Source organism: Panthera uncia (assembly GCF_023721935.1).
Source record: "Panthera uncia isolate 11264 chromosome C1 unlocalized genomic scaffold, Puncia_PCG_1.0 HiC_scaffold_3, whole genome shotgun sequence".
Taxonomy (NCBI): domain Eukaryota; kingdom Metazoa; phylum Chordata; class Mammalia; order Carnivora; family Felidae; genus Panthera; species Panthera uncia.
Window position 1 is genome coordinate 79,821,241 of NW_026057584.1, and position 21,741 is coordinate 79,842,981.

Consider the following 21,741-nt stretch of genomic DNA (forward strand, 5'->3'; position numbering starts at 1 on the left):
TGGCAAATACAAGATAAAAATTTGCCAGGTACACCAGAATTTCAGTCTCAGTTGAGACCATATTCACATATGAAAAGATGAAGAGATAAATATTAATACAATAGCATCCACATCTTCATGAGAATTAGATTCTTTTTTTTCCAGCTTTACTAAGATACAATTAAATAGAAATTGTATATATTTATGGTATGGAACATGATGATTTGATATATGTATACATCGTGAAATGATTACTACAATCAAGCTAATTAACACATCCATCACCTCACGTAGTTATTTTGTGTGTGTGTGTGTGTGTGTGTGTGTGTGTGTGTGTGAAAGCAACTTAAGAGCTACTGTTAGCAACTTTCAATTACATAATACCACATTATTTACTATAGTTACCATGCTGTACATTAGATTCCCAGAACTTATCCACCTTATAACTGAAAGTTTGTACCTTTTGACCAACATCTCCCCCATTTCCCTCACTCCCTAGCCCCTGGCAGCCACATTTCATTCTCTGCTTTTATACTAGAAATGGAATTCTCCAATTCTCTAATCCTATTCTCAATTCTGTGAGTTTGACTTTTTTACATTCTAAATGTGAGATTATACAGTATTTGTCTTTCTGTGTCTGGCTTATTTCACTTAGCATAGTGTTCTCCGGATTCTGAGACCAGCTGACTATTCAGCAGAGATTAGATCTCTGAATGGTATCACAAATGAAATTTGATGAGAGAAGCAAAAGGGGAGAGGGACATAAAGAATAAATTAAGAAGCTGGAGATCCTTCCCAGGGAAGAAGAGTCCCAGGAGCCAGTGCCTCTGCTGGTGTCACTGCCGAGCTGAATGGCCACGGGCAGCCTGAGGATACTGGGCCCACAGCAAAGGACATCTGGGTGCAAGGAGCTAAGATGGGAATGGACCGACATCAGAGAGAAACCAAATCTGGGCTCTGTGTTTCTGAGAATCAGTCTTAGAAATAATTATCTTTTCCAACGAAATTCCACATTAAAGTTTTAGATTTGTTACTGGTCTTCACTGTAACTGGCTCTGTTCCATCTTTAGCCAGTCATAACATCAGTCTATGTGACACCAAACATCCAGCCAATTCAGCCACAGTCAAAACTCTAGTTAACCAGCCAGCTGTTTTCTGTACATGACACCAAGCAATCAACTGGACTAATGACATGCCTGGAATGATGGAAAAGACCAGATGTTTTGGCATTATGTAAATGTTAAGTGTCAGTTGAAAACAGGAGTGTTAGCTGTCACTTTACATATAATCTTAAAACGATCCACCCTGTACTCCTCCCATGACTAGGACATAAACTCAACAAAGATCTAAAGATACTCATACACCAGCAAATGTGCTGAAAATGCCAGTGAGTGAGCATGTGTGTTATGGAACATGCCAGAGGGATGGGGAAATAAATTATTTCACATAATCTCAATTTTATAAACCTTAGTAAATGTGCCCCTCTCCTGCTACTCTATGCACTTCTCTGCCCTGTCCTACTCTCAACCTCAAGGAGCTACTCTTCCAGACTCTTCTGCCCTCTAGCTTTGGCATATGGGAGACAACGCTGGAAGATAAAGAGCAGGAGGAAGGGAATAACCGGGTAGTTTTCTTCTTCTTTCCCTGTCTCCATGGTGTCTCCAGAAGCTGCAAGTCTTGCCAGGTAGTCCCTCCATCCACAGTTCTAGTTTCCACGAGAAAGCCCCAACTGCAGTCCCTGTGTCTTCTGTGTAATCTGTCTCCCGGACTACATTTCATCTACTGAGAGACCCAGATGACTTCTACTTTTCTAACTGGACTCTGATACATAGGACAATCTGAAAAAGTATCTTTTCGTCCTGAGATTTCAATAACAATCTGAGACCTATGACATAGCAGCCCCGGTGCTGAGTTCTCCTCCTTTTCCTCTCCTCTCCTCATTAGGTGTTCCAACTAGAAGGAAAAATAAGTAAATAAAAGTGATTTATCAAAGCCTATCCCACTCAAAGTTTGCCCTGGTGGTTCTTATGAGACAGAGCCCCAAATAAAATGTTTGCAACACTTTTCAAAATTGGCCAACAATCTTTTCTGTCTGCCTCCACTCTCTTTGTATTTGCAAAAGGACTTTTAAAAAAAATATTTATTTATTTTGAGAGAGAGAGAGCATGGGAGGTGCAGAGAGAAAGAGAGAGAGAGAGAACCCCAAGCAGGCTCTGCACTGTCAGCTCAGAGCTCAACATGGGGTTCAATTTCACCAACCATGAGATAATGACCTGAGTCGAAACCGGGTCAGATGCTTAACTGACTGAGCCACCCAGAAGCCCCTGAAAATGGACTTTTTATTATTATTGTGGTAAGAACACTTAACATGAGATTCACCTTCTTAAGGTTTTAAGTGTCCAATACATTATTGTTAACCATAGGCATAGTGTTGTACAGCAGATCTACAGAACTTACTCATCTTGCATAACTGAAACTTTGTACCCACAGATTCATAATTTCCCCCTCCACCCAGCCCCTGGCAACCAATATTTCTCTCTTATCATACGATTTTGACTATTAGGTGCCTCTCATAAGTAGAATCATGTAGTAGTTGTCTTTCTGTGACTGACTGGGTTATACCATTTAGCATAATGTCCAAGGTTTATTCATATTGTCACATACTGCAGAATTCCCTTTTTTAAACTAATATTCCACTGTATGTATAAAACACATTTTCTTGATCTATTCATGCATCAGTGGACATTTAGGTAGCTACACCTTGACTATCGTGAATAGTGTTTCTATGAACATGGGTGTGCTAACATTTCCTTGAGATAGTGATTTTTTTTGGAAAAATACTCAAAGTGGAATTGCTGGTTCATATAGTATTTCTAATTTTACTTAAAGGAATTTTCATATTGTTTTCCATAGAAACTTCCCCAATTTGCATTCCCACTAACAGTGTAAAGGGTTCTCATTTCTCTACAGCCTCACCAATACTTGTTTTGGTTTTTTTTGTTTGTTTGTTTGTTTTGATAACAGTCATCCTAATGTGTGTGAGGTGACGCCTTGTGGTTTGGATTTACATTTTCCTGATGACTTGCTAGCCATTTGTACTTCTTTGGAGAAATGCCTACTCAAGTTTTTAGCACATTTTTAAATCAGGTTATTGGGGAGGGTGTTGATATTGAGTTGTAGGAATCCTTACATATTTTAGAAACTAACTACTTATCTGATATACGGTTTGCAAATATTTTCTCCTATTCTGTAAGTTGCCTTTTCACTCCAGTGATTGTTTTCTTTACTGTGCAGAAGCTTTTTAGTTTTTTGCAATCCAACTTGTCTATCTTGCCTTTGCTGTCTGTGTTTTTGGTGTAATATCAAAAAAAAAAAATCATTGCCAAGACCAATGTCATGAAGCTTCCCCCTATATATATTCTTCTAGGAATTTTACAGTTTCAGGTCCTACTTTTAAGTCTCTAATTCATTTTGAGTTGATTTTTGTGTATGGGGTAAGATAAAGGTCCCATTTCATTCTTTTACATGTGAATATGCAGTTTTCCCAACACCATTTGTGGAAGAGACTATCCTTTTATCATTGTGTATTGACACCTTTGTTGCAAATTAGTTGATGATACATGCATGGATTCATTCCTAAATGCTCTGCTCCATTGGTCTACATGTCTTTCTTTATGCCTGTACTATACTGTTTTGATTAGTATAACTCTGTGTTGTATTACGAAATCAAGAAGTATAATGCCTATAGCTTTGTTCTTCTTTCTCAAGTTTGATTTGGTTATTCAGAGTCCTGCATGATTCCATAAGAACTTTCAATTTTTTTTATGTATCTGTAAAAAAATACCATTCGGATTTTTATAGGGATTGGAATGAATTTGCAGATCACTTTGTGTAGTATGGACATTTTAGCAATATTAAGTTTTCTACTCCATGAACATTGGATGCTTTTCCATATGTTTGTGACTATTTTAATTTCATTCACCAAATTTTTTTAGTTCTCAGCATACAAGTCTTTCACACCTCCCTGATTAAGTTTATTCCTGTGTACTTTACTCTCTTTTTTGCTATTATAAAGGGATTGCTTTCCTAATTTCCATTTCAAATAGTTTGTTGTTATTGTATAGAAATGCAAGTGATTCTTGGGGCACCTGGGTGGCTCAGTCTGACTTATGCTCAGGTCATGATCTCACAGCTTGTGAGTTTGCATCCTGATCTATAGGGCTTTGTGCTGACAGCTCAGAGCCTGGAGCCTGCTTAAGATTCTGTGTCTCCTCCTCTCTGCCCCTTCCCTACTTGAGTTCTGTCTCTCTCTCTCAAAAATAAATAAACATTAAAAAAAAAAAAGAAATGCAGGAATAAATCCCACTTGATCATGGCATGTAATCATTGTAATTTTACTGCTGAATTCATTTTCTTCATGATTTTGTATCTACTCATTACGGACATTGGCCTATAGTTTTCTGGGATTTTGGTGTTAGGGTAATATTGATCTCTTAAAATAAATTAGAAGTATTCCTTCTTTAATTTTTTATAAGAGTTTGAGAGGGCCTGTTGTTTTTTCTTCTTTAACTGTTTGGTAGAATTCACCAGTGAAGCCTCCAGGTCCTGGGCTTTTCTTTGTTGGAAGATTTTTGACTACTGATTCAAATCCATTCTTGTTATTGATCAGTTCAGATTTTCTGTTTCTTCATGATTCAGCCTCGGTAGGTTATATGTTTCTAGGAATGCATCCATTTTTTGCTAAGAATGCATCCATTTCTTGTAGATTATCCAATCTGTTGGCATATAATTGTTCATAAAAATCTCTTAAGATTCTTTTCATTTCTGTAGCAACAGTTATAATGCCTGCTCTTCATGTATGATTTTACTTATTTGAGTTTTCTCTCTTCTTTCTTAGACTAGCCAAAGCTTTGTCAACTTTGTCTATCTTTTCAAAAAACGAACTCCCATTTTCATTAACTTTTTCTATTTCTACTTTCTAGTCTCTATTTATTTCTACTTGAATATTATTTCCTTCCTTCTTCTAAGTTTGGGATTAGTTTGTTCTTCTTATTCTACTTCTTCAGATGTAACGTTAAGGTGTTTATCTGAGATCTTTCTTCTTGTTTAATGTATGTAGTCATATCACTAATAGTTTCCCTTAGTACTGCTTTTGGTGCATCTCATAGGCTTTAGTATGTTGTACTGTCATCTATAGATTAGGGAATGGTCAACTATGTCAAATGCTGCTAAGCAACTGAGTAAGAGGATAATAAAGTGACTGCTGGGTTTGATAAGTAATGCCATAAGAAATAATATACTTGACTTTTCTTTGTTGTCTTTATTAATTCAATCCATTATTTCAAGCTACAAATATTATTGCAAAATATGGCAAAAATATTAACATTATAGTATTTGCCAGCTTTCTAAATTTTATTTTCTTATTTTTCACTGACACGTCTATGAAAAAACTTAATAAAGAGTGGGAAGAAAAATTGAGGACATATTTCAAAAATAGAACAAAAAGGTAAATAATAGAAGTACAAAAGAAAAATAACAAAATTAGAAAAACACGAGAAGTCAAACATTTGAACATTAGGTATTCATTGAAAACAAAGGGAAATGGATAGAAGAAAGTTACCAAAGACAGAATTCAAGAAAATTTTCCCATGTTAAAGGACTTGAGTTTCCAGACTGAAAGAGCCCAGTGAGTACTAAGTATAATGAATGAAATAAAGCCACACCACAAACACCAGCACTGTGAAATTTTAGAGCACAGTTGGGAAAAAAAAAAAATCCAACAAGGGCCCAGAAAGGAGGAAGAAATTGCATACAAAGTTCTGAAAACACAATGAGTAAGATCTTTTCAATTCCAACACTGAAATAAAAGAACATTGGAAGCAGATGCCTGGGAGGCTCAATCAGTTAAGTAGTTAAGCATGTGACTCTTGCTTTTGGCTCAGGTCATGATCTCACAGTTCGTGAATTCGAGCCTAGCATCCACCCTTGCATCCAGGCCATCGGGCTGAGCACTGAGGGTGCTGAGCCTGCTTGGGATTCTCTCTCCTCTCTCTCTGCCCCTCCTCTGCTTGCGTGTACATGCACGCGTGTGTATGTGCGCTCCCTCTCTCTCTCTCTCTCTCAAAATAAATTAATTTTAAAAAAGAACAATGGAAATATGTCTTCAAAATTTTTTTTTAATTTTTTTTAACGTTTATTTATTTTTGAGACAGAGAGAGACAGAGCATGAACGGGGAGGGGCAGAGAGAGAGGGAGACACAGAACTGGAAGCAGGCTCCAGGCTCTGAGCCATCAGCCCAAAGCCCGATGCGGGGCTCGAACTCACACACCGCAAGATCATGACCTGAGCTGAAGTCGGCGCTTAACCGACTGAGCCACCCAGGCGCCCCATGTCTCCAAAATTTTGAGGGAGAAATTATTTGCATTCTCTAACTCCATAAGCAGTAAACATGACAATATGTGAAGATAGAATAAGGACATTTCCAAAGGTAGAAAAACATGAAAAGTTTTCATTGCTATTCAAGCCTTCTCAAAAAGCTACTGGAGAACTTGTTCCTCTGATACAAGAGAGTAAACTAATAAAGAGAAGATACAGATTTCAGGAAGCAAAGATATACTATAGGAAAGAGGAGGCATGTGAAGGAAAATCCCAGGATGACAGCTGTGCAACAGAGCTAGAGAGCAACTGGTCTATGATCAGAATAAGTGAAAGGTATCAGAGAGATTCCTTCAAGAAGCTGAATCTGATAGAAACCTGAAAGTTTAGTGATGGTATTTCCACAATTAGGGAAGAGTTTCGTTTAGGACAGGGATAAAATCATAGAACACTAAACGAACAAAAACAATAAAACCAGACTCATCAACTTCAGGGAGAACAAAATGTCATCTAGGAAAAGAAAACTGATCATGGTACACTACTTAGCTCATCCACAATTAACAATTACATAGTCACAAAAATATAAGCCTTGACTACACACCTAATCAAACAGCCATTGTGGAAGGTAGGTGGGACCAGAAGTGGACTGAGAATAGTCAAGACAGGTGGTGGACAAGCATTAAATCAACATCCTCCAGAGTAGTAAGTCAAACATAGTGCTAAAAATATTTTTCATTTAAATGATTTTCATTGACTTTGTAAATGGTAGCAGTCTGTATTCCTATACTTATAATAAGTACTATGTTGAGCATATAAGAGATGCTGCTAAAGAAAACAATTTATGGAAATCACTTACCTAAGTATTTATTTACAGAGGGATTGTGTGTTGATAATCAGGCAATATGAAAATGTTTGAGCTTAACTTTATGTAAAAACTTCCTCAGAAGTAGTCCTGGAGTGAAGAAATTATCTTCAAAGTATATGTTAAGTTTTGAACTACTTTCTGCAATTCAGCTCACGACATTCTCCTCACAGAAAAACTATTCTCAATTTAACACAAGAAAACATAATCTTTAAACACAAATAAAACTTCATATCATCTGTCCATGTTTTCTGGTGGATGGTCAAGTAAAATAAAGAGCAACAGTATGAAAGCTACTGAAAATCCCATTGTTCTTCCTGTTTATGAGTATTTGTTTTTGTTAAACATACTAACATCTTTATCTTTACCTATGTGCAAACCTAGAATCTTACATTAATCATCAGGACCAGCTCATGTTAAGACTGTAGGAGCACAGCCCACACATTGAAATTCTGGGTGCAATGGCTAGCTGAGTCATTCCCATTTCTCTATCATCAAATACTTCATAAATCTTTAGCTGTTATTTCTCACTGCCCCTGTAGCTTTCTCATTTTTTTTTCCCTATCAAGTGAAAAGTCTCCAGAAATTTGAAGGAAAGAGAAGGCATTAGCCTAATCAAAGGAAGACCGATCACTTTCTTGACATTCTATAAAAACAGCAATAGCACCTTAAGGAGCTAAAAAGCTTTCCTTATTCATTCATTTTTTAAATAAACCTGTAGGGACACCTGGGTGGCTCAGTCAGTTAAGTATCTGACTTCGGCTCAGGTCATGATCTCACAGCTCCTGAGTTCAAGCCCTGCGTCTGGCTCTGTGCTAACAGCTCAGAGCCTGGAGCCTGCTGTGGATTCTGTCTCCCTCTCTCCTCCTCTCCCCCACTCACCCTCTGTCTCTGTCTCTCAAAAATGAATAAATGTTAAAAAAAACATTTTTAAATAAATTGAACCATTCGGTTTTAATGGCTCCTTTGATTTAGAAAAGCAGATTCATTACAATTAGTATTTATAAATTCATGTGAAAGAGAAATTTATTAAGAATCATGGTTAAAATTTGCAATTAGCCAACATAAGAAAATGTTTCTATTAATCCCGAGATGATTTTGCACAACATTTAAAAAATTATTTAACACTACGATATCGTAACTGGGGATTTGAACCATTTTTTTTAAGATAGCTAAAACTGCCACAAAACAAAAAAATCTCCCCAATGTGTTATTCCTCATAATATTGGAAAACCATAGCAAACTCTGAGGAAGCAAAGAATTTACATATTATTTCCTGGAAAAATATCTCTAAGTGCACAATAACAGAGAGTAATTTCATTTGATAATTCAAGGCACTTTAAAAGACTAATAAAAAGAAAATGTTAAAATTATAATCCTTTATAGAGTCTGAAGCTATGTACATATATTCAAGTGTGTACATTTATATCATTTCTGAATGGTATTATTATGTTCATAAAAATGCTAGGCTCTTTTTTAAGGGAGATTTAGATACTAAATTTTGCACTGAATCTTTAGGGATTTATGCCAAAGCTAAAGCAATATACCAAAGCAAAATTCAGGGAAAAGCAGTTTTTAAACAAAATGAATTGAAAGGCAATAAAGTGTTTATCCAGTAGAAAGTTAAGCATATAATCTAATTTGAAGTCAGGAGATTAAAGCTGCCTTTCACTTACCTATACCAGTACACAAACTATTAAGGTAGTTGGCATATTAGTTTTACTTTGGCCCTCCCTGCCAATTGTCTGCCAGAGAGAAAGGTAAGGACCTCTTTGGACTTCCATTACTCCACCTGAAATAAAGAAAGCAGTACTCTAAAATTCTAAGATCTTGCAGAGATTGTCGAAGAAAATGATTCTACATTTCATGATATTTTTCCAATATAGTCGATGCATAGTTCAAATAGCTTTCTAATTCAAAGAAGCTCGGTGATTCTTTTATTTACATTGCTTGGGTGAACTACTGGATTACATACACATAAGCAGACCTCATCATTAATTTACTGACTATTCTCTTCTATCATAAATTCTTTAGGGTTCATTTGGTCTTTAATGCAATACATCAAGAAATAAGAATGACCTTCAATCTCCATCAGTATGTCCAGACACTTTTGCTTCAAGCCAAAATGGAGTAAAAAGGATGGATTTAGCACCATTGCCACCCCCTGTGTTATAAATAACTGGAAAATCATACAAAATACAGGAAATATTGGCTTGGAGACATTAGATTAGAGGCATTATAAGATTCTGACCTCTGAGAGAAGAAAAAAAACCAGGCAATGACACCTCAACATTCACCAGCTTACTTCCTGGAGGCAGTTTCAAGGCAGTAACACAGAGTTAAGCAGTTTCACTGAGCTAAAGGAGCACAAATCAGACTTCATTTAACCAGAAAGGTAGAACTTGTGGAACATAGTACTACAGAGGAGAAAACTGCATTTAAAAAAAAGAACTCCAGAGGGGTGCCTGGGTGGCTGAGTCGGTTAAGCATCTGACTTTGGCTCAGGTCACGATCTCATGGTTCATGAGTTTCAGTCCCACGTTGAGCTCTATGCTGACAGCTCAGAGCCTGGAGCCTGCTTCAGATTCTCTGTCTCCCTCTCTCTCTGCTTCTCTCTCTCTCTCTCTCTTTCTCTCTCTCTCTCTCTCTCTCAAATATAAACATTAAAAAAAAAAAAGAACTCTGGAAATCTGTAGTGGGGCCCACTTGAGACTTTTGTTACTTATCTGTGCATTCATACAAGAAATGGCCTACAGCTGGGAAGAGAACCACAAGAAAGTAGTCAGAAAAACGCTGTGGCTCACATGAGGCTAGGAATAATCTGTTTTCCCATAAGCCAGAATAAGAAAACAAAAAAAGTATCAAGTAGAATCCTCAGAAGGATACTGCATGTCAAGACACAACATAATCAAATTGCTTAAAACTAAGGATAAAAAGAAAATCTTAAAATCATTCAGAAAAATAAGATACATTGCAACATATTACATACAGAGCAATAAGGAGAAAAATGACCACAGACTCTTCATCAGAAACTATGCAAGCAAATGTATTGAAATAAATAAATAAATAAATAAAACTGTCTACCCATAGCTCTTTACAAAGGGAAAATATCTCTCAAGAATGATGATAAATGTGCATTTCCAAATGAATAAAACTAAGAGAATTCATCACCAACAAAACTACATTCCAACAATGTTAAAGGAAGTTTCTTAGGCAGAACAAAAATAACACCAGATAGAAAGTTAAACTTTTACAGAAGATGGAAGAAATCCAGAAATAATATATATGTGGAGCAATACAAGACAGCTTTCTCATTTCTTAAACTGCCTTCAAAATATAATTGACTGTTTAACAAAAAAATGGGAACACTGTAGCTTGCAATTTATAATATGTGTGGAAGAAAATATATGACAATAATAGCACAAAGGGTAAAGAGATGAAAGTATACTGTTGTAAAGTTCTTATACTACAGGTAAAAAGGTACAATATTATTTGAAGTAAGAGTATAAGTTGAAGTTACATATTGTCAAACCAAGAGAAAATAGTAAAAAGTAAAACAAGGAGATAAAATGCAACAATGGAAATAAAATGTAATTATAAAAAAAAGTCAATCTCCATGAAAGGAAGAGGAACAAGAAAAAGAAACATAAGTGAGTGAGGTAAATAGAAAACAAACAACGAGACAGGTAAATTTAAATCCAACCACATGAATAATGACATTAAATATAAATAGTCTAAACATTTTAATTAAAAGGCAAAGATTGCTATATTGAACCAAATTTTATAAATGACAAGAAACAGTCTTTAAATATAAAGACACAATAGCTTAAAAGTAAAAGGATTGGGGGCACCTGGGTGGCTCAGTCGGTTGAGCAGCCGACTTCGGCTCAGGTCATGATCTTGCACTCCGTGAGTTCAAGCCCCGCGTCGGGCTCTGTGCTGACAGCTCAGAGCCTGGAGCCTGTTTCAGATTCTGTATCTCCCTCTCTCTCTGACCCTCCCCTGTTCATGCTCTCTCTCTGTCTCAAAAATAAATAAACGTTAAAAAAAAAAAAAATTAAAAAAAAAAAAAAGTAAAAGGATGGAAAAATATATGCCCTACTAACACTAATCAAAAGAAAATTTGAGCGGCAATATTAATATTAGACAAATATACTCCAGAACAAGGAATACTGTCATGAATAAAGAAGAATGTTTCATAATGATAAAGGGATTAATTCATCAATAAGACATAATAATCCTAAATTTGTATGTACTTACTAAAACAACTTCAAGATGCAAAATGTAAAACTGACAGAACTTAAAGGAGACAAAGACAAACCTTATTTATATTTGGAGATTGACACTTATCTTTCAGTAATTAATAGAATATGTAGCCAGAAAGTCTGAAAGACATAGAAAATTTGAACAAGGCTATCAACTAACTTCACCTAAAAGACACTTAAAAAATACTATACTCAATGGCAGAATACACAAACTCTTATAAGCACACATTGAACATTTACCAAATTCAATCATATTCAGGTCAATAAAATGTATCAATAAATTTAGCAGAACTGAAATCTTATAAAGTATGTTTCATGTCTACAAAAGAGTTAAATTAAAAACAGGAGATATTTATGAGCTGGAGATATTTGTAAAATCCCAAATTATTCAAAAATTAAACAATACACTTCTAAATAACTCATGGATAAAAAAGAAATGACAAGGAAAAATAGAAAATATTTTTAATTGAATAAAAATAAAAATACAACATATCAAAATTTATGGGATTTAGCTAAAGCAGAGGTTAGAAAGAAAACTATAGCAAATGCTTATATTAGAAAAAAAGATTTCAACTCAATTAGTAAGCTTCTACCTTAAGAAATTAGAAAAAGAATGAAAAATTAAGCCAAAAGCACGCAAGCAGGGAAAAGAAAATAATAAAGAGCAGATAACAAAACATAAAAACAGTACAAAAACAATGAAGCCAAAAACCACTAGGAGAAAAAGCAATGAAATTGATAAATCTCTAGTCAAATGGATCCAGAAAAAAAGAGGAGACACAAATTATTAGTATTTTGAATGAAAAAGGGACATTATAAATCCTAAAATACTAAAAGAAAGATGCTTGCCCCTGAAGAGTTTATAATCTAGTTGGTAGGACAGGCTGTGTGCACAGAAAACAATGAATAATCTTATATCAATAATAATAATAAATAACAACAATCCATTACCTATTGTATGCCAGGAAAAGTTCTAAGTACTTTATATATATTAAATCATTTAATCATTACAACCTTAATAGGTAGACACCATTATTAACCCCATTCTACAGATGTGTACCTTAGGCACTTGCCCAATGTAGATATGATAACAGTAGATATAAGATAATTTAGTAATTCAGGAGCACCTGGGTGACTCAGTTAAGTGTCTGGCTCAGGTCATGGTCTCACAGGTTTGTGGGACTGAGCTCTGCATTGGGTTCTGTGCTGACAGTAGAGAGCCTGCTTGGGATTCTCTCATGTCCTCTCTCTCTGCCCCCCCCCCCCCCCCCCGTTCACATGGGATCTCTCTCAAAATAAATAAACCAACATTTTTAAAAAAGATAACTTAGTAATTCAGATTCAGGAGGAGAAATAAGGACAAGGAGGAGAAAAGAGGATTGCACAGGTCTTAGGAATTTGTCATGGAAGAGATAAGGCTTAGGCTAGCTCTTATAAGATCTACCTTGATATCTACCAAGTTTTTTATACTAGGTGTCACAATCCAATATTATCAGAGATCTCGTACTTCAACAGAGTAATTTAAATCAATGTTTAAGCTATTTTAACAAATATTTATTGAACACTTACTATGATCTAGGCTCTGGGATCACAGACATGGACAAAAGATGGGAGATCTATTAAATATATATATATATGTGTATATATATATATATATATATATACATATATACATATATATGTGATGTTGTTTTTGGAGGGCAATGGGAGAGAGGAGATAGATCTGAGAAGACGGTATCTTAGCGGTGACCTTGGCCACAGGGGTGAACTGGCAAAGGCCATATCTGTTGTCTCAGGCCAAAGACTGCCAACTGCCGTGGCCCCTTAGGAACCCATTGCTTGTATCCTTACAAATGACAGCTCATAAAACTATGAGAATGTAACAAATCACTTTAAGAAGTAGTTCCCGAAAGTCTTCAGAAAGAAAATTCTGCAAGTCTCTTCTTGCTCTAGACAGCCATTAGGATCCCAACCGATTCCACAGAAGCTAAAACCCACAGAGAGGTGGTTTGTGTTCTTGTTCAATCTTCAGTTGTAAGAGTAATTCTCTATTTTTATATTGAAACATAATTACTTGATAGCTCAGGGTCTACATTTCATTCAACTTTTTACACCACATGTATATATATACATGCACCATAATGATAGAAGTCATTGAGGTACAGTCCTCATTCTCAAAAAGCTCATAACCTAGTTAGTTGCATGTATATGTGTGTTTGCATGTATGTAAACAAATTAGAAAGCAACTGAGACTAGATTATAATTATGAGCTAACCTGAGTAATACTATATGAGTTCAGGAAAACAGAAGATTAGTTGAATTATTCAGACATGGCTTCATGAAGGAGATGCTTTGGAGCTGAATACTGAAAAACTAGTCATCTACATATATGTGTGTGTATGTGTGTGTATATACACATATATGTGTGTACATATATACACACATACATACACACAGAGAAAATAGTAATATACATATATATGTATATAACTATATCTGTATATACAGAGAGAGGTGGGGGGAGAGGGAGAAAGTGACAATACCAGCTGTTGATAAGGAAAACTCAGGTGGAAATAAGCAGTCTACCAAGCTGTAGGCAGATAATGTCAGAAGATAGCTGAAAATAAAGCTGAAAGTGAAAAGGGGGCAGAAGCAAGTAGGACATAAAAATTACTTGAATTCCAGATTTTTGTTGAGAATATAGGTTTGGTAAATTTCATCCCCAAATTCTAACTAAATTATTCCGTTTTACTCAGGCAGGAGAAAGAACATAAATACAGGAGAGAGTGCAGAGAATTCCCAAAACAACACAGAAAAATGTTTCGGTGATCACTTGATATCCATATAATTCCCTGGGAACTCAGAAATATCAATAAAAATTAAAATAGAGAAAAAAATATACCTAATCCAAGATTTTGTTGATTTTAAAAGGACAAAAGCTTCTTTAAGCAATTAATTAACATGCATCAGTGAAACATCATCAAACCATATAAAATAGGAAGTTTTACACCAGAGAGTAATATAAGCACCGATACCCTTGTGGGCTGGCAAAGTGCCTGCTCTGCTCAAATGACAGGGCGTTGGGTCTTCAGTGGGTCCAAGGGATATCCCCATTGCAATTTGTCAGCAGACTGGCAAATATTCTTAGTGACAGGAACGCAAAGCCCAGGAATATAGCCTTACCCTCATTCATGGCTCAAAGCGCCTCAGCCAGCTCTCCTGAATCCTTCTAATGGCCCCAAATACCAATTAAACAGCTTTACCATCTCTGTATCTAAATTTGGACATAGGTATCAAGTTTGAATGCCTGATGAGACTAATTAAGTACTTTGCAGAAGTGTGAAGTAATCAGTCCTAGGATGGAAGGAAAAAAAGAAGGAAATCCCCAGAGGTGGATCTGACATGGTTCCTGTCCCTATTGAAGTTTCGTAAGATCACAGCTGAAATAACATTCTATCATAAATTGAAAGGTTCTGCATTAACAGCAGGAAACAAAAACTCATCTCAAAACTCATCCCCCACTAATTCAGCATTTTCACCATAAATTCTAAAGTTGGCACATCGTCATATATCGCCACCTAGCGTCCATAGGCAAGTGTGTGTTAACCTTAGCTGAACCCAAAGGTGACATTTTTCTGCAGTCACCTTCCAAGGGCTTCCTGTTAGACTTGGCTATTCACCGCATCAGGATTCCTAGCGTGATTCCTCATTCTACTTCAGGGCATACCCATGAAAGTGTAATAATGAATTTATTTTGTTGTAGTGAAGCTCCCATTTTGTGGATTACCCTCAAGTACTTTGAAACTGCAAACTGTTCCCAGGAGAACTCTTTCTTGACACTTAGCATACATCTGTCTCTCCACCTTTCCTTCTCATTATTCTCTATTATTGGTGTGTGGATTCTGTCTCTAGAGTGCATACATTTTGAGACCATAATTTTCTGCATGAGACACAATTGGGAAGAGAGGGTTGCATCAGAAATGCATCCAAATTGTTCATAATACAAACATTTGACTGGCTTTAGAATTGTTTCATTTTGTGGATTCACCCTTTCCCTCCTTCTTCATCTGTAACAATGCAATGGAAAGGAGAAAAATACGTTAATGAATCATCAAAAATCAACAGAGTAACAGAATATAACAAAAATTAAAATAAATCCAAGGATTAATTACTTCAGAGACCCTACTTCCTTTCAAGCAATCTTTAGAGTAGAAGCCCAAGCAAGCCATTTCTAGACAGGAAGTATGACAATTTTTGAAGATGCAAGCTATCCGATGGCAGTAAATTCTTTCAAAACATTTTTAGACCTACATTACTGTCTCTGAGTCAGACTTTTTCTGACCAGGCAAAATAGAAGATGTGAGCAATTAGATGAGGTTTGGATGTAGATCTATGAACAAGGGACAACTTTCTTAGTTTGCCTTGGAGTTAAATATGTCAGATTGCCATGTAAAATATAGGGCATGCTTATACTAAAAAATTACTCATTGTTTATCTGAAACTCAAAGTCAACTGTGTGTCCTGCATTTTATCGGACTATTCTACTTGGTATGGAACAAAAGAACTCGTTGGAGAAAATAACTAGGTTCCTAGCAGAACTGGAGTCATTTTTATGAAAATGGTGTTTTTGTGGTGTTCCAGAGACCAATATTATGCAAAGGCCCAAGACTGTAAGCATTCAAATAATACCCTGAATTTAATACTTAAAATTTATGAAACATTTCACATTTATTACATCATGTGGATTCTCCTAATGACAACCCTCTGAGTATTTTTATGCCTGTCTCAAGGCCCACAGACGTTAAGGAATTGTCATGGTGATCCTCATGAAGCTGTACAAAAAAGGCAGAACTTGAATCCAAATCTCCCAGTATAGTACAACATCTGAAAATAAAGAAAATGTTCATGTGGACACTACATAAGACTTTCAACTGTGAAATAAGGCCAGGAAAATGAAGATATTCTCAGAGTCACTGAGCTGTCTTACATACACTCTCCGACTATAGAGTCCAGTTTGATTTTTTTTTATTTTTGTTTTACATTTATTTATTTTTGAGAGACAGAGCACAAGTGGGGGAGGGGCAGAGGGAGAAGGAGACAGAGAATCCAAAGCAGGCTCCAGGCTCTGAGCTGTCAGCACAGAGCACAGAGCCAGACGCAGGGCTCGAACTCACAAACCATGAGATCATGACCTGAGGCAAAGTCGGACCCTTAACTGACTGAGCCACCCAGGTGCCCCTAGTTTGATTTTTTTTAACCATAATACAATCACTTTATTTCCCCAAGTACGTGAGACATTATTCTTCTGATGTAAGTTTATTCACACATACCCCAAATTTCTAAATCTCAACCACTACTCTTTGTAAGCCATTCATATGTCCTAGAGACCTTTAATAAAACCACAGTAAAACCACAGTATAATCCAAATCTGTTTAACCCAGAGTCTGATCTTTACATTTGAAATTTAGATCTTTACATTTGAAATTTAGAAAATGCTCTTGTAATTATTCCTTTGGCTCTTAAGGATCAGGTTTGTTTTTAAATTGTAGAGTAGTGACAGCTGGTGTTCATAGTGTGTATTACACTTTTCCCCAGCACAGTTTTTTTTATCTTTTACTTGTGGTCCTCCAGTTCTAGTTCTCATAAAAATTCCCTGCAGAGTTTCTTAAATGAAGCTTCCTAAACCTCATAGATTCTGATTATATACATCAGGAGTAATATACATTTACAAGCCCCAGTGCTACCATCCCTTTCGTCCTGGTCAATCTCATGTAAGAGAACATTGTTGTAGATATGAATCACTACAGATCTTGTTAAAATATAGATTCTGGGGCAGTAGTATTGGGATGAAGCCAGAGATTCTGCCCTTCTAACAAGTTCCCAGGTAGTTTTATATCCCCAAACTGAAACCTAACCAATTCCACTTCTTTATGTAGCCAGATCACCAAACCCTAGATCCTGAGTACAAAGTGTCCCTTAATGGATGAATTTCACTCAGTGGGTAAACAGATTTTGGTCAAATCTTCTCCTTGCCCTGTTCTCTGTTCTGCCTACATGCTTTGATTCCTAAAAGCCATAGTCACCTCAAGGAGAAGTAGCTCAGAACAAAGCAGGACAACATCCTGATGGGAGGCCTGCCTAAACCCATGCCTGTTCTTTTCTAGACCATTTATTTCCTGTTACCAAAGAGACAGGAAGGCCCAGGGCAGTATCACCCCGACAAGGACTGGGCACATATATGGAAAGCAGAGCTACAAATATAAAGTTCAGAGGAGTTCAATGATGATGATAATGATGATAAAGATGATGTCAGCTAACATTTATTGCATACTAAGTGCTGCGCACTATGCTAAATACTTTACGTGGATTATTTCATATAGTCTTCTAAATATATCTACAAAGTAGATAATATCATGGTGTCTATTGTAATGACAGAGACAGACAGATGAGCACATAGGTAACTGTTATATCTCATATCACAATTAAAGTCCAGTGATTGTATGAATCACATTCATACTAAAAATCAAAATATTAAGTAGACGGCTTCTCTTCCATTTTGTCCTAGAGACACGTAACATTTATTCCCTATAACATTCATGCATTGCCACCTCGCAAGAGATGGCTAGAACATACAAGATGTTTCCAGGAAAAGCTTAAGTTTTCTAGAAATGGCTAAAATATATGCCTATCTTAATGTATCAAATATTGCATCACTGATGTGGGCAACTTAAAAAGATGTGTTCTCAACAGTTGAGTCCTGTGACTGAGTCAAATAATAAAAACCAAGTTTTCACATACTTTTACTTTTATCCATACCTTTTTTAAATTTCTATTATCATTTTACATAGTGTTTTCTTGCAATCAGCTAATAGTTCCATGCAGCATTTCTTAAAATATCACAATATATTGTCTTCAAACTTCTTTTTATTTTTTATTTTTCAATGTTTGTTTACTTTTGAGAGAGAGAGAGAGAGAGAGAGAGAGAGAGACCATGAGCTGGGGAGGGGCAGAGAGAGAGAGAGACAGAGGATTCAAAGTGGCTCTGCGCTGGGAGGGGAGAGCCCAATGCAGGGCTCAAACTCACAAACTGTGAGATCATGACCTGAGCCAAAGTCGGTCGCTTAACTCACTGAGCCACCCAGGCACCCCTGTTGTCTTCAAACTTGTAATGTGCTTTAGATATGCTTGGTTGAGCAGAAAGTAGTTCATCTTGTGTTTTGGTTTTATAATCCTACTGTCTTTACAGAAAGAACTAGCTACAATACCGCGGTCTTTCCAGGTCAAGCACTTAGTAATTATTATATATTTCTTAGTTTGCATAAAGTATGCATCTTTGTTATTAAGAATTAGTGTTTTCTAGAATAAAAAGCCATATATTTATCAAAAAACATCAATGCAGGCAGCAGTAAGAGTGAGATGGATTACACATTGACCTCTGAATAATCTCATAATCTGGTGAATGGGTTAATTTTTACAGTTCTGTGAGGGTCCTCCTTTGTCTCCAAAGAATAAGAACAATCCAAGAGAGTGAAAAGGAGAAGGCAAATAGATAAAAGAAAACTGAAATAAGTTGACAGTTACTCACCTCTTTTCTTCTGACTTTTATTGCTGTGGAAGGCACAGAGATTTCAAAGCCACTCAAGTCCATGTTTTAATCTCGCATTTGCCACTACATGTAGTTGTATAACATCAGGCAGTTTGCTTAGCCTAAATCTGTTTCTTCACTTCTGCCGTGTAGACACTATTACTCTCCCAGCCCAGTTGTTGGGTAGATAGAGGTAGATAGAAGGTATGGAGCCTGGAAATAGAACAACAGAAAGCAGCTGTTGATAATGGTAGCTTGTTATTAATGATCACTACTTCTTCATCTGTTTAACTTTCAACAAATATTTACTTATTTTTATTTTTTTTAATGTTTATTTATTTATTTTTGAGAGTGAGTGAGTGTGCGTGCATGCGAGCAGGGGAGGGGCAGAGACAGGGAGAGAGAGAACCCCAAGCAGGCTCTGTGCCATCAGTGCTGAGCCCAGTGTGGGGCTTAAACCCAGGAACCATGAGATCATGACCCGAGCCAAAATCAAGAGTCAGACGCTCAACCGACTGAGCCACCCAGGTGCCCCAAGAAATGTATTTTAGAGGTAATCTCAGGGAACATTTGAGGGGCATAGGGAAGTGAGATGGGACAGGGAAGAAAGCCAAGGAAGGGACTGTGGTGAAGCAGGTTACTACTTTGGAAAACTAGAGTTTAACCCCACTGGAAAGCTCTGGGGGCCAGTGTAAAACACACTCCTTAGAAACCTCACATCTAAGGGGCAAGAGACCTGGGTTATCTGTCCACCAATTCCTACCAGATATTGGTTAGGGCTGCACCCATCAACAAATATTTATTGATCACCTCTCTGTGGCAGGAATACAGGAAAGTCCCAGGAATACAGTGAATAAACAGATAAAGTCTCTGTCCTCAAGAAGTTTCTGTTTTATTCTCTGAATACCCGGTTATCAAAATTCCAACTTCCCATACCCTACTCCACTGAAATTTCTCTGGCAAAGTCACTGTTGCTGGACCTACCAAATAAGATGGACCTCAATAAGACCTTTTTGTAGCATCTAATAACATTGAGCACTAATAGCAATGATTCTTGACGTCTAGAATACTCTCTCCTGATTTCCTTCTACCTTCTGACTGAAACTTGCCAGTCTCTGTTGCTAGTTTGTCTTCTGTTACCCTTTTAATTAATATTTCTTAGTATTCTGGCTTTGCCCTTTTCCTTTACACTCTACACTAGTAGTTCTTGAACTTTCAGAGTCATGAACTCCTTTATGAATCTGAAGAAGTTATGCACCCTCTCCACAGGGGGGAAAATGAATCTACATACAAATATACAAAAGTGTGCATGCATTTTCAGGAGTTTCACAGACCTTTCTCCCTTCCCATAAAGCCCATCATTGAACTTCATGTTAAGGGGTTTTCATGGCTTTAACTATTCCCCCATATGTCAATGAGCCTCAAATATCTGTCTCTCACATAAACCACTTTCCTGAGCAATAGGCTACTTTCATATGACTTATTGACAACTCCACATGAATGTCCCTTTAGGCACCCTAAAACTCAAGACATCCCAAACTAAAGTCTTCATCTCTCTCCAAAAACCTGTTCTCCTGGAGGACAATACCTCTGGGAAAGAAAACACTACTTGTGAACCTAACATACCTAGATTTAAATCCAGCTCTGGAAGCTTCAGAAATATACTTAACCTCTTTCTGCTTTAATTTCTTCATATTTAACATGAGAATAGTACCTCCATTTTCTGTATTTTTATGAGAATTAAAACAGATAATAGGAAAATCCCTATCCAAGTGCCACTACATAGTATACATTCCACAGATATTAATATTACTGAATTCTCAATACAGCAAAAGCAACACCTTTCACCAACTATCCTAAGTCAAAAATTCAGGAGTTATCATCATACACCCTTCCAACCTATCTTCTAAATGGCAGCCAGAGGATCTTCCCAAGACACAAATCTGATGATGCCATGACTCTGCTTCAATCTTCCCAATTGCTTCTCGTTGTTCCCAATTACATCTATCTTAGTATTGTACTGAAGGCTGACTATGATCTAGCCCCTGTCTATGCCAAACTCATTCTCTTGATTACTTGTAGATCTCCCCAAAAGCGTGCAGTGTTTTTGATTCCATAACTCTCTTCACACTGCTCCCTTTGCCTGAAATGTCCTCACCCCTCCACATCTTTTCTTGGTATTCAGGAAAACACCCATTCATGTTTCAGAATACAGTTCAAGCATCACCTCTGCTATGAAGTTACTCCTGACAGCCTCCTGCCATACTGTTGATCACTGACTCCTTTATCTCCCATCTGTAACTGACAGATGATTTCTATCATAGTAAAGATGAATAGCATATGGCTCCTGGTTTCAAAAAGCTTACAATCATTCAACCAGAAATCCTCTTATATAACCTGTACAAGTAAGCCAAAAAGAAATTATGAGGCACGAAAAATTGAGTTGTACGTAACTTCAACACTCAGCTCAGTGGTCCCTTCTTAGAAGCCTTTCTGTGAGTCCCAAGCTCTGAGCTGTGTGTGTGCATATGTATAGTTATATGTTAGCTATATATAAACTCATTTACTCTTTACAGTGTATGGGGCAGGGGCACTGTTATTATTCCCGTTTTACAGGTGAGGAAATTAAAGCAAAAAGAGACTAAGTAACTCATCTAACATTACTTACCCAGAA

The 21,741-nt window shown here is 36.6% G+C and overlaps 1 pseudogene; it reads right to left on the reverse strand.

Moving 5' to 3' along the window:
* Nucleotides 1-21,741, reverse strand: part of LOC125911638 (40S ribosomal protein SA-like) — a 194,331-nt pseudogene that overhangs the window by 172,089 nt on the left and 501 nt on the right.